Here is a 12,500-nt window from a genome sequence, read left to right as displayed (position 1 = left end):
TCAGTAACCACCGACACTTAGAATTTTTTCGAGTTGGTATAAATCAGTAACCACTGACACTTAGAATATTTTCGGGTTGGTATAAATCAGTAACCACCGACACTTAGAATATTTTCGAGTTGGTATAAATCAGTAACCACTGACACTTAGAATTTTTTCGAGTTGGTATAAATCAGTAACCACTGACACTTAGAATATTTTCGACTTGGTATAAATCAGTAACCACTGACACTTAGAATATTTTCGGGTAGGTATAAATCAGTAACCACCGACACTTAGAATATTTTCGAGTTGGTATAAATCAGTAACCACCGACACTTAGAATTTTTTCGAGTTGGTATAAATCAGTAACCACTGACACTTAGAATTTTTTCGGGTTGGTATAAATCAGTAACCACCGACACTTAGAATATTTTCGAGTTGGTATAAATCAGTAACCACTGACACTTAGAATTTTTTCGGGTCGGTATAAATCAGTAACCACTGACACTTAGAATTTTTTCGAGTTGGTATAAATCAGTAACCACTGACACTTAGAATATTTTCGGGTTGGTATAAATCAGTAACCACTGACACTTAGAATTTTTTCGACTTGGTATAAATCAGTAACCACTGACACTTAGAATTTTTTCGGGTTGGTATAAATCAGTAACCACTGACACTTAGAATATTTTCGGGTTGGTATAAATCAGTAACCACTGACACTTAGAATTTTTTCGGGTTGGTATAAATCAGTAACCACCGACACTTAGAATTTTTTCGGCTCAGTAGAAATCAGTAACCAAGCGCATTTTTGAATTGGTTACTGATTTCTCCGTTCGAGTTGCGGCTGCGGTTGGCTTCAAATAGTGGTGGGGGCTTAATTATCGCCGAGGGGAGCATGTCCCGGTGGTGTGGCCGAGGATGGAGTGCCTTTTGAAGGGGGTGTTTCTGAATTTGGACCCTTTTTGAGTTGCATGGCCGGATGGGTGTGGTTTTGAAGGGTGTGTCTGTCTGGAGTGGCACCGGCGTTGGTGTGAGGCTGAGGGTGGGCGTTCGGTTCCTGGTTAGGGATAGGGAAAGGGTGAGACTTAGCTTTAGTGCTCGTGCCCCCGATTTTGGTAATGTTTGACGTCAATTTTCCAAGGAGGCGAATGCAAGGCTTCAGAGGGACTTTGAGTGTTCGGGGGCGGGGTAGCTCAGCCGGATTTGCCCCGGCGGTTCTGCGGACGGTGTTGACTTCGAGGGCGGACCGGCCCCCGTGTTCAGTCCGAATATCGTGCATTGTTAACGGCGGGAAGTGTTCCAAAAGGGAATGGGATTGAATGTGACTGCTGAAGCCGACTTTGAGACCTGTAACGCGGGTAGCTCAGCCGGATTTGACCCGGCGGTTCTGGCGACGGTCTCGCCTTCGAGGGGGGAGCGCCCCGCGTGTTCAGGCCGAATTTTGTGCATTTCCATCGGCGGGAAGAGGTCCAAACGGGAATGGGATTGAATGTGACTGCTGAAGCCGACATTGAGACCTCTAACGCGGGTAGCTCGGCAGGATTTGACCCGGCGGTTCTGCCGAAGGTCTCACCTTCGAGGGGGGAGCGTCCCGCGTGTTCAGGCCGAATATCGTGCATTGTTAACGGCGGGAAGTGTTCCAAACGGGAATGGGATTGAATGTGACTGCTGAAGCCGACATTGAGACCTCTAACGCGGGTAGCTCGGCCGGATTTGACCCGGCGGTTCTGGCGACGGTCTCGCCTTCGAGGGGGGAGCGTCCCGCGTGTTCAGGCCGAATTTTGTGCATTTCCATCGGCGGGAAGAGGTCCAAACGGGAATGGGATTGAATGTGACTGCTGAAGCCGACATTGAGACCTCTAACGCGGGTAGCTCGGCCGGATTTGACCCGGCGGTTCTGCCGAAGGTCTCACCTTCGAGGGGGGAGCGTCCCGCGTGTTCAGGCCGAATTTTGTGCATTTCCATCGGCGGGAAGAGGTCCAAACGGGAATGGGATTGAATGTGACTGCTGAAGCCGACATTGAGACCTCTAACGCGGGTAGCTCGGCCGGATTTGACCCGGCGGTTCTGCCGAAGGTCTCACCTTCGAGGGGGGAGCGCCCACCGTGTACAGGCCGATTTTCATGCATTTCCAACCGTGGGAAGGGGTCCGAAAGGGGATGGGGGTGAACGTGACTGCTCAACCCGACTTTGAGACCTGTAACGCGGGTAGCTCAGCCGGATTTGACCCGGCGGTTCTGGCGACGGTCTCGCCTTCGAGGGGGGAGCGCCCCGCGTGTTCAGGCCGAATTTTGTGCATTTCCATCGGCGGGAAGAGGTCCAAACGGGAATGGGATTGAATGTGACTGCTGAAGCCGACATTGAGACCTCTAACGCGGGTAGCTCGGCAGGATTTGACCCGGCGGTTCTGCCGAAGGTCTCACCTTCGAGGGGGGAGCGCCCACCGTGTACAGGCCGATTTTCATGCATTTCCAACCGTGGGAAGGGGGCCGAAAGGGGATGGGGGTGAATGTGACTGCTCAACCCGACTTTGAGGCATCTAACCCGGGTAGCTCAGCCGGGTTTGACCCGGCGGTTCTGCCGACTGCCTCGCCTTCGAGGGGGGAGCGTCCCCCGTGTACAGGCCGATTTTCATGCATTTCGAACCGTGGGAAGTGGCCCAAAAGGGGATGGGGGTGAATGTGACTGCTCAACCCGACTTTGGCGCTTCCGAGCCGGGTAGCCCGGCCGGGTTTGACCCGGCGGTTCTGCCGTCGGTCTCGCCTTCGAGGGCGGAGCCTCCCCCGTGTACAGGCCGATTTTCATGCATTTGCAACGGTGGGAAGTTGCCCAAAAGTCGATGGGAGTGAATGTGACTGCTCAACCCGACTTTGAGACTTTTAAGCCGGGTAGCTCAGCCGGGTTTGACCCGGCGGTTCTGCCGACGGTCTCGCCTTCGAGGGGGGAGCCTCCCCCGTGTACAGGCCGATTTTCGTGCATTTCCAACGGTGGGAAGAGGTTCAAAAGGGGATGGGAGTGAATGTGACTGCTCAACCCGACTCTGAGGCTTCTAACCCGGGTAGCTCGGCCGGGTTTGATCCGGCGGTTCTGCCGACGGTCTCGTCTTCGAGGCCGGTGCCTCCCCCGTGTACAGGCCGATTTTCGTGCATTTCCAACGGTGGGAAGTGGTCCAAAAGGGAATGGGGGTGGACGTGTCTGCTCATACCGACTTTGAGACTTGTAAGCCGGGTAGCTCAGCCGGGTTTGACCCGGCGGTTCTGCCGACGGTCTCGCCTTCGAGGGGGGAGCCTCCCCCGTGTACAGGCCGATTTCCGTGCATTTCCAACGGTGGGAAGAGGTTCAAAAGGGGATGGGAGTGAATGTGACTGCTCAACCCGACTCTGAGGCTTCTAACCCGGGTAGCTCGGCCGGGTTTGATCCGGCGGTTCTGCCGACGGTCTCGTCTTCGAGGCCGGTGCCTCCCCCGTGTACAGGCCGATTTTCGTGCATTTCCAACGGTGGGAAGAGGTTCAAAAGGGGATGGGGGTGAATGCGACTGCTCAACCCGACTCTGAGGCTTCTAACCCGGGTAGCCCGGCCGGGTTTGACCCGGCGGTTCTGCCGTCGGTCTCGCCTTCGAGGGCGGAGCCTCCCCCGTGTACAGGCCGATTTTCATGCATTTGCAACGGTGGGAAGTTGCCCAAAAGTCGATGGGAGTGAATGTGACTGCTCAACCCGACTTTGAGACTTTTAAGCCGGGTAGCTCAGCCGGGTTTGACCCGGCGGTTCTGCCGACGGTCTCGCCTTCGAGGGGGGAGCCTCCCCCGTGTACAGGCCGATTTTCGTGCATTTCCAACGGTGGGAAGAGGTTCAAAAGGGGATGGGAGTGAATGTGACTGCTCAACCCGACTCTGAGGCTTCTAACCCGGGTAGCTCGGCCGGGTTTGATCCGGCGGTTCTGCCGACGGTCTCGTCTTCGAGGCCGGTGCCTCCCCCGTGTACAGGCCGATTTTCGTGCATTTCCAACGGTGGGAAGTGGTCCAAAAGGGAATGGGGGTGGACGTGTCTGCTCATACCGACTTTGAGACTTGTAAGCCGGGTAGCTCAGCCGGGTTTGTTCCGGCGGTTCTGCCGACGGTCTCGTCATCGAGGGGGGAGCCTCCCCCGTGTCCAGGCCGATTTTCATGCATTTCCAACCGTGGGAAGTGGTCCAAAAGGGAATGGGGGTGAATGTGACTGCTCATACCGACTTTGAGACTTTTAAGCCGGGTAGCTCAGCCGGGTTTGACCCGGCGGTTCTGCCGACGGTCTCGCCTTCGAGGGGGGAGCGTCCCCCGTGTTCAGGCCGAATTTTGTGCATTTCGAACCGTGGGAAGTTGCCCAAAAGTCGATGGGAGTGAATGTGACTGCTCAACCCGACTTTGAGACTTGTAAGCCGGGTAGCTCAGCCGGGTTTGACCCGGCGGTTCTGCCGACGGTCTCGTCATCGAGGCGGGTGCCTCCCCCGTGTACAGGCCGATTTTCATGCATTTCGTACCGTGGGAAGCGGTCCAAAAGGGGATGGGAGTGAACGTGACTGCTCATACCGACTTTGGCGCTTCCGAGCCGGGTAGCTCAGCCGGGTTTGACCCGGCGGGTCTGCCGACGGTCTCGCCTTCGAGGGGGGAGCGTCCCCCGTGTTCAGGCCGAATCTTGTGCATTTCGAACCGTGGGAAGTTGCCCAAAAGTCGATGGGAGTGAATGTGACTGCTCAACCCGACTTTGAGACTTGTAAGCCGGGTAGCTCAGCCGGGTTTGACCCGGCGGTTCTGCCGACGGTCTCGTCTTCGAGGCGGATGCCACCCCCGTGTACAGGCCGATTTTCGTGCATTTCCAACCGTGGGAAGTGGTCTAAAAGTCGATGGGAGTGAACGTGACTGCTCAACCCGACTCTGAGGCTTCTAACCCGGGTAGCTCGGCCGGGTTTGACCCGGCGGTTCTGCCGACGGTCTCGTCTTCGAGGCGGGTGCCTCCCCCGTGTACAGGCCGATTTTCGTGCATTTCGAACCGTGGGAAGTGGTCTAAAAGTCGATGGGAGTGAACGTGACTGCTCAACCCGACTTTGAGACTTGTAAGCCGGGTAGCTCAGCCAGGTTTGACCCGGCGGTTCTGCCGACGGTCTCGCCTTCGAGGGCGGACCCTCCCCCGTGTACAGGCCGGTTTTCGTGCATTTCGAACCGTGGGAAGTGATCCAAAAGGGAATGGGGGTGAACGTGACTGCCCAACCCGGCTTTGAGACTTGTAAGCCGGGTAGCTCAGCCGGGTTGGACCCGGCGGTTCTGCCGACGGTCTCGACTTCGAGGCGGGTGCCTCCCCCGTGTACAGGCCGATTTTCATGCATTTGCAACGGTGGGAAGTTGCCCAAAAGTCGATGGGAGTGAATGTGACTGCTCAACCCGACTTCGAGACTTGTAAGCCGGGTAGCTCAGCCGGGTTTGACCCGGCGGTTCTGCCGACGGTCTCGCCTTCGAGGGGGGAGCCTCCCCCGTGTACAGGCCGATTTTCGTGCATTTCCAACGGTGGGAAGAGGTTCAAAAGGGGATGGGAGTGAATGTGACTGCTCAACCCGACTTTGGCGCTTCCGAGCCGGGTAGCTCAGCCGGGTTTGACCCGGCGGGTCTGCCGACGGTCTCGTCTTCGAGGCGGGTGCCTCCCCCGTATACAGGCCGATTTTCATGCATTTCGAACCGTGGGAAGTGGTCCAAAAGGGAATGGGGGTGGACGTGTCTGCTCATACCGACTTTGAGACTTGTAAGCCGGGTAGCTCAGCCGGGTTTGTTCCGGCGGTTCTGCCGACGGTCTCGTCTTCGAGGCGGGTGCCTCCCCCGTGTACAGGCCGATTTTCGTGCATTTCGAACCGTGGGAAGTGGTCCAAAAGGGGATGGGAGTGAATGTGACTGCTCAACCCGACTTTGGCGCTTCCGAGCCGGGTAGCTCAGCCGGGTTTGACCCGGCGGGTCTGCCGACGGTCTCGTCTTCGAGGCGGGTGCCTCCCCCGTATACAGGCCGATTTTCATGCATTTCGAACCGTGGGAAGTGGTCCAAAAGGGAATGGGGGTGGACGTGTCTGCTCATACCGACTTTGAGACTTGTAAGCCGGGTAGCTCAGCCGGGTTTGATCCTGCGGTTCTGCCGACGGTCTCGCCTTCGAGGGGGGAGCCTCCCCCGTGTTCAGTCCGATTTCCATGCATTTCCAACCGTGGGAAGTTGCCCAAAAGGGGATGGGAGTGAATGTGACTGCTCAACCCGACTTTGGCGCTTCCGAGCCGGTTAGCACAGCCGGGTTTGACCCGGCGGTTCTGCCGACAGTCTCCTCTTCGAGGCGGGTGCCTCCCCCGTGTACAGGCCGATTTCCGTGCATTTCGAACCGTGGGAAGTGGTCCAAACGTCGATGGGAGTGAATGTGACTGCTCAACCCGACTTTGGCGCTTCCGAGCCGGGTAGCTCAGCCGGGTTTGACCCGGCGGTTCTGCCGACGGTCTCGTCTTCGAGGCGGGTGCCTCCCCCGTGTACAGGCCGATTTTCATGCATTTGGAACCGTGGGAAGTGGTCCAAAAGGGAATGGGGGTGGACGTGACTGCTCATACCGACTTTGAGACTTGTAAGCCGGGTAGCTCGGCCGGGTTTGACCCGGCGGTTCTGCCGACGGTCTCGCCTTCGAGGGGGGAGCCTCCCCCGTGTTCAGTCCGATTTTCGTGCATTTCCCACGGTGGGAAATGGTATCTTTCATTACGGGGACAAGGGTCTGAAGCGGTGAAGTCAGTAACCGGCATAGTTAAGGAAAGGGTTCGAATTTTCTCAACAGTACGAAAAAAGTGAGCAGGGAAGCTAGAGAAGGTGTCAGTGAGTCCCAAACGAGTGAACCGCAAAACTTAGGGAAATGCCCGAAAGCGTTTTAAAGGGTGAAATCGGGAACGAGGAAATGATGGGAAAGTGCCTGAAAGTGCTAAATGAGTAAACAGAAAAACGAAGAAAAATGTTTGAAAAGAAGAAGTGAGTAACCAGGAAAACTTAGAAAAATGTTCAAAACGAAGAAATCAGTAACCAGGAAAACTTAGAAAAATGATCAAAAAGAAGAAATGAGTAACCAGGAAAACTTAGAAAAATGTTTAAAAAGAAGAAATCAGTAACCAGGAAAACTTAGGAAAATGTTTAAAAAGAAGAAATCAGTAACCAGAAAAACTGCGAAAAATGTTTAAAAAGAAGAAATGAGTAACCAGAAAAACTTAGAAAAATGTTTAAAAAGAAGAAATCAGTAACCAGGAAAACTTAGAAAAATGTTTAAAAAGAAGAAATCAGTAACCAGGAAAACTTAGAAAAATGTTTAAAAAGAAGAAATCAGTAACCAGGAAAACTTAGAAAAATGTTATAAAAGAAGAAGTGAGTAACCAGAAAAACTTAGAAAAATGTTTAAAAAGAAGAAATCAGTAACCAGAAAAACTGCGAAAAATGTTTAAAAAGAAGAAATCAGTAACCAGACAAACTGCGAAAAATGTTTAAAAAGAAGAAATCAGTAACCAGGAAAACTTAGAAAAATGTTTAAAAAGAAGAAGTGAGTAACCAGAAAAACTTAGAAAAATGTTTAAAAAGAAGAAATCAGTAACCAGAAAAACTTAGAAAAATGTTTAAAAAGAAGAAATCAGTAACCAGAAAAACTGCGAAAAATGTTTAAAAAGAAGAAATCAGTAACCAGGAAAACTTAGAAAAATGTTTAAAAAGAAGAAATCAGTAACCAGAAAAACTGCGAAAAATGTTTAAAAAGAAGAAATCAGTAACCAGGAAAACTTAGAAAAATGTTTAAAAAGAAGAAATCAGTAACCAGAAAAACTTAGAAAAATGTTTAAAAAGAAGAAATGAGTAACCAGAAAAACTTAGAAAAATGTTTAAAAAGAAGAAATCAGTAACCAGAAAAACGGCGAAAAATGTTTAAAAAGAAGAAATCAGTAACCAGAAAAACTTAGAAAAATGTTTAAAAAGAAGAAGTGAGTAACCAGAAAAACTTAGAAAAATGTTTAAAAAGAAGAAATGAGTAACCAGAAAAACTTAGAAAAATGTTTAAAAAGAAGAAATCAGTAACCAGAAAAACTTAGAAAAATGTTTAAAAAGAAGAAATGAGTAACCAGAAAAACTTAGAAAAATGCTTAAAAAGAAGAAATCAGTAACCAGAAAAACGGCGAAAAATGTTTAAAAAGAAGAAATCAGTAACCAGAAAAACGGCGAAAAATGTTTAAAAAGAAGAAATCAGTAACCAGACAAACTGCGAAAAAATGTTTAAAAAGAAGAAATCAGTAACCAGAAAAACTGCGAAAAATGTTTAAAAAGAAGAAATCAGTAACCAGGAAAACTTAGAAAAATGTTTAAAAAGAAGAAATGAGTAACCAGGAAAACTTAGAAAAATGTTTAAAAAGAAGAAATGAGTAACCAGGAAAACTTAGAAAAATGTTTAAAAAGAAGAAATCAGTAACCAGAAAAACTTAGAAAAATGTTTAAAAAGAAGAAATCAGTAACCAGAAAAACTTAGAAAAATGTTTAAAAAGAAGAAATGAGTAACCAGAAAAACTTAGAAAAATGTTTAAAAAGAAGAAATGAGTAACCAGAAAAACTTAGAAAAATGTTTAAAAAGAAGAAATCAGTAACCAGAAAAACGGCGAAAAATGTTTAAAAAGAAGAAGTGAGTAACCAGAAAAACTTAGAAAAATGTTTAAAAAGAAGAAATGAGTAACCAGAAAAACTTAGAAAAATGTTTAAAAAGAAGAAATCAGTAACCAGAAAAACTTAGAAAAATGTTTAAAAAGAAGAAATCAGTAACCAGAAAAACTTAGAAAAATGTTTAAAAAGAAGAAATCAGTAACCAGAAAAACGGCGAAAAATGTTTAAAAAGAAGAAATCAGTAACCAGAAAAACGGCGAAAAATGTTTAAAAAGAAGAAATCAGTAACCAGACAAACTGCGAAAAATGTTTAAAAAGAAGAAATCAGTAACCAGAAAAACTTAGAAAAATGTTTAAAAAGAAGAAATCAGTAACCAGGAAAACTTGGAAAAAAACACTTAGAAAAATTTTCAGCAAAGTGTGAAAAATATTCTAAGTGTCAGCGGAGGAAAATGCTGCAGCATCGGGAAAGATTCGCAAACTTACACCGAACATGTGCTCCGAAGTGCCGGAGGAATTGGGTGAATTGAGCCCGGCAAATGGCCAGCTGTCGTTTTGTGCCTGCAGCCCGAAAACTTTAACTTTGTCTGTCGCGGAAGTCCGGACCGAGAAAAATCCAAACGGTTTTGACCGGACCGAGTTCCAGACCGATGCAGTCAAATTTGGAATTCAGACCCATTCAGTGCCACTTGTAGTTTTTCCGCAGTGAGGTTGGCGGGGTACCCGGAGATATATGGGAACACGATTTTTAGAACAAAATGGCGGCGCGGGACCGTTCTGAAAGGCATCCGAAAAACGGTTCCACGGGCATAGCACTTTAATGACAGGTATGAGTGCATGCCGGAGAGCTCTTGGAAGTCGAATTTTTGACACTTTGTCAATTTTTTGACAGATTTGACAAACTCTTTCTGTCTGTTCTAAGAGTCAGTCAGAGACTTGTGCGGCGGTCTTTTGACACTATTGGAGGGCGGGCAAACCCCACGTTGACTCCGGCCGTCCCTCCACAGGCGCTCGTGTCCAAAATGAAGGCGAGAGACGCGAGTGGCCTGGTTCCCTTGGGTGTTGCCAAGAAGGCTGCGGGCTGACCGTTGCCTGAGCACTCCCTAAAGCCTCTTGTGATGAGAGCAGACCTCGCCTGCCGCACGACCGGCTCTGGGAGTCGTTGGGCCGCTATTTGTGAATAGTCTGGTCCTCCTCTGCCACCCGGACAAGCGCGATGGCTCTGCCGCCCTGCGGTGCTCGTCACCCAGGTTTGGGGAACACGATACTCGTAACAAAAATAAAAGGCGGCTCGGGACCTGCAGGCGAAAGGGGTCCCGTGGTGCTAAGCACGTCGACTTCGGGTCTCGGTGCAAGCCGGAGAGCTCACGGAAGTCTAAAGTTTTCGGCACGTGGTCGAATCTTTTCAAAGGCTTACCCGGCTCTTTCCGTCCATTCTGAGAGTAAGTCAGAGGCCGGTGCGGAGGTCTCTTGACAATCGGAGGGGGTGGTGGCCCTCCGCAGGCGCTCGTGTCGAAAATGAAGGCGAGAGACGCGAGTGGCCTGGTTCCCCTGGGTGTTGCCAGGAAGGCTGCGGGCTGACCCTTGCCTGAGCACTCCCTAAAGCCTCTTGTGATGAGAGCAGACCTCGCGCGCCGCACGACCGGCTCTGGGAGTCGTTGGGCCGCTATCTGTGAATAGTCTGGTCCTCCTCTGCCACCCGGCCAAGTGCGATGGCTCTGCCGCCCTGCGGTGCTCGTCACGCAGGTATGGGGCACACGATGCTCGTAACAGCAAATAAAGGCGGCTCGGGACCTGCAGGCGAAAGGGGTCCCGTGGTGCTTAGCACGTCGACTTCGGGTCTCGGTGCAAGCCGGAGAGCTCACGGAAGTCTAAAGTTTTCGGCACGTGGTCGAATCTTTTGAAAGGCTTACCCGGCTCTTTCCGTCCATTCTGAGAGTCAGTCAGAGGCCGGTGCGGCGGTCTATTGACGACCGGAGGCTCCCATGGGTGTTGCGATGAGGGTGGAGGGCACAGAACCTTGCCTTAGCACTCCCTAATAAAGCCTCTTGTGAAGAGAGCAGACCTCGCGCGCCGCACGACCGGCTCTGGGAGTCGTTGGGCCGCTATCTGTGAATAGTCGGGTCCTCCTCTGCCACCCGGCCAAGTGCGATGGCTCTGCCGCCCTGCGGTGCTCGTCACGCAGGTATGGGGCACACGATGCTCGTAACAGCAAATAAAGGCGGCTCGGGACCTGCAGGCGAAAGGGGTCCCGTGGTGCTTCGCACGTCGACTTCGGGTCTCGGTGCAAGCCGGAGAGCTCACGGAAGTCTAAAGTTTTCGGCACGTGGTCGAATCTTTTGAAAGGCTTACCCGGCTCTTTCCGTCCATTCTGAGAGTCAGTCAGAGGCCGGTGCGGCGGTCTATTGACGACCGGAGGCTCCCATGGGTGTTGCGATGAGGGTGGAGGGCACAGAACCTTGCCTTAGCACTCCCTAATAAAGCCTCTTGTGAAGAGAGCAGACCTCGCGCGCCGCACGACCGGCTCTGGGAGTCGTTGGGCCGCTATCTGTGAATAGTCTGGTCCTCCTCTGCCACCCGGCCAAGTGCGATGGCTCTGCCGCCCTGCGGTGCTCGTCACGCAGGTATGGGGCACACGATGCTCGTAACAGCAAATAAAGGCGGCTCGGGACCTGCAGGCGAAAGGGGTCCCGTGGTGCTTCGCACGTCGACTTCGGGTCTCGGTGCAAGCCGGAGAGCTCACGGAAGTCTAAAGTTTTCGGCACGTGGTCGAATCTTTTGAAAGGCTTACCCGGCTCTTTCCGTCCATTCTGAGAGTCAGTCAGAGGCCGGTGCGGCGGTCTATTGACGACCGGAGGCTCCCATGGGTGTTGCGATGAGGGTGGAGGGCACAGAACCTTGCCTTAGCACTCCCTAATAAAGCCTCTTGTGAAGAGAGCAGACCTCGCGCGCCGCACGACCGGCTCTGGGAGTCGTTGGGCCGCTATCTGTGAATAGTCGGGTCCTCCTCTGCCACCCGGCCAAGTGCGATGGCTCTGCCGCCCTGCGGTGCTCGTCACGCAGGTATGGGGCACACGATGCTCGTAACAGCAAATAAAGGCGGCTCGGGACCTGCAGGCGAAAGGGGTCCCGTGGTGCTTCGCACGTCGACTTCGGGTCTCGGTGCAAGCCGGAGAGCTCACGGAAGTCTAAAGTTTTCGGCACGTGGTCGAATCTTTTGAAAGGCTTACCCGGCTCTTTCCGTCCATTCTGAGAGTCAGTCAGAGGCCGGTGCGGCGGTCTATTGACGACCGGAGGCTCCCATGGGTGTTGCGATGAGGGTGGAGGGCACAGAACCTTGCCTTAGCACTCCCTAATAAAGCCTCTTGTGAAGAGAGCAGACCTCGCGCGCCGCACGACCGGCTCTGGGAGTCGTTGGGCCGCTATCTGTGAATAGTCGGGTCCTCCTCTGCCACCCGGCCAAGTGCGATGGCTCTGCCGCCCTGCGGTGCTCGTCACGCAGGTATGGGGCACACGATGCTCGTAACAGCAAATAAAGGCGGCTCGGGACCTGCAGGCGAAAGGGGTCCCGTGGTGCTTCGCACGTCGACTTCGGGTCTCGGTGCAAGCCGGAGAGCTCACGGAAGTCTAAAGTTTTCGGCACGTGGTCGAATCTTTTGAAAGGCTTACCCGGCTCTTTCCGTCCATTCTGAGAGTCAGTCAGAGGCCGGTGCGGCGGTCTATTGACGACCGGAGGCTCCCATGGGTGTTGCGATGAGGGTGGAGGGCACAGAACCTTGCCTTAGCACTCCCTAATAAAGCCTCTTGTGAAGAGAGCAGACCTCGCGCGCCGCACGACCGGCTCTGGG

This window comes from Chiloscyllium punctatum, unplaced genomic scaffold, assembly GCF_047496795.1.
Source record: "Chiloscyllium punctatum isolate Juve2018m unplaced genomic scaffold, sChiPun1.3 scaffold_1182, whole genome shotgun sequence".
Lineage (NCBI taxonomy): Eukaryota > Metazoa > Chordata > Chondrichthyes > Orectolobiformes > Hemiscylliidae > Chiloscyllium > Chiloscyllium punctatum.
The sequence above is the reverse complement of the archived record's forward strand: the minus strand, read 5'-3'. Positions refer to the sequence as shown.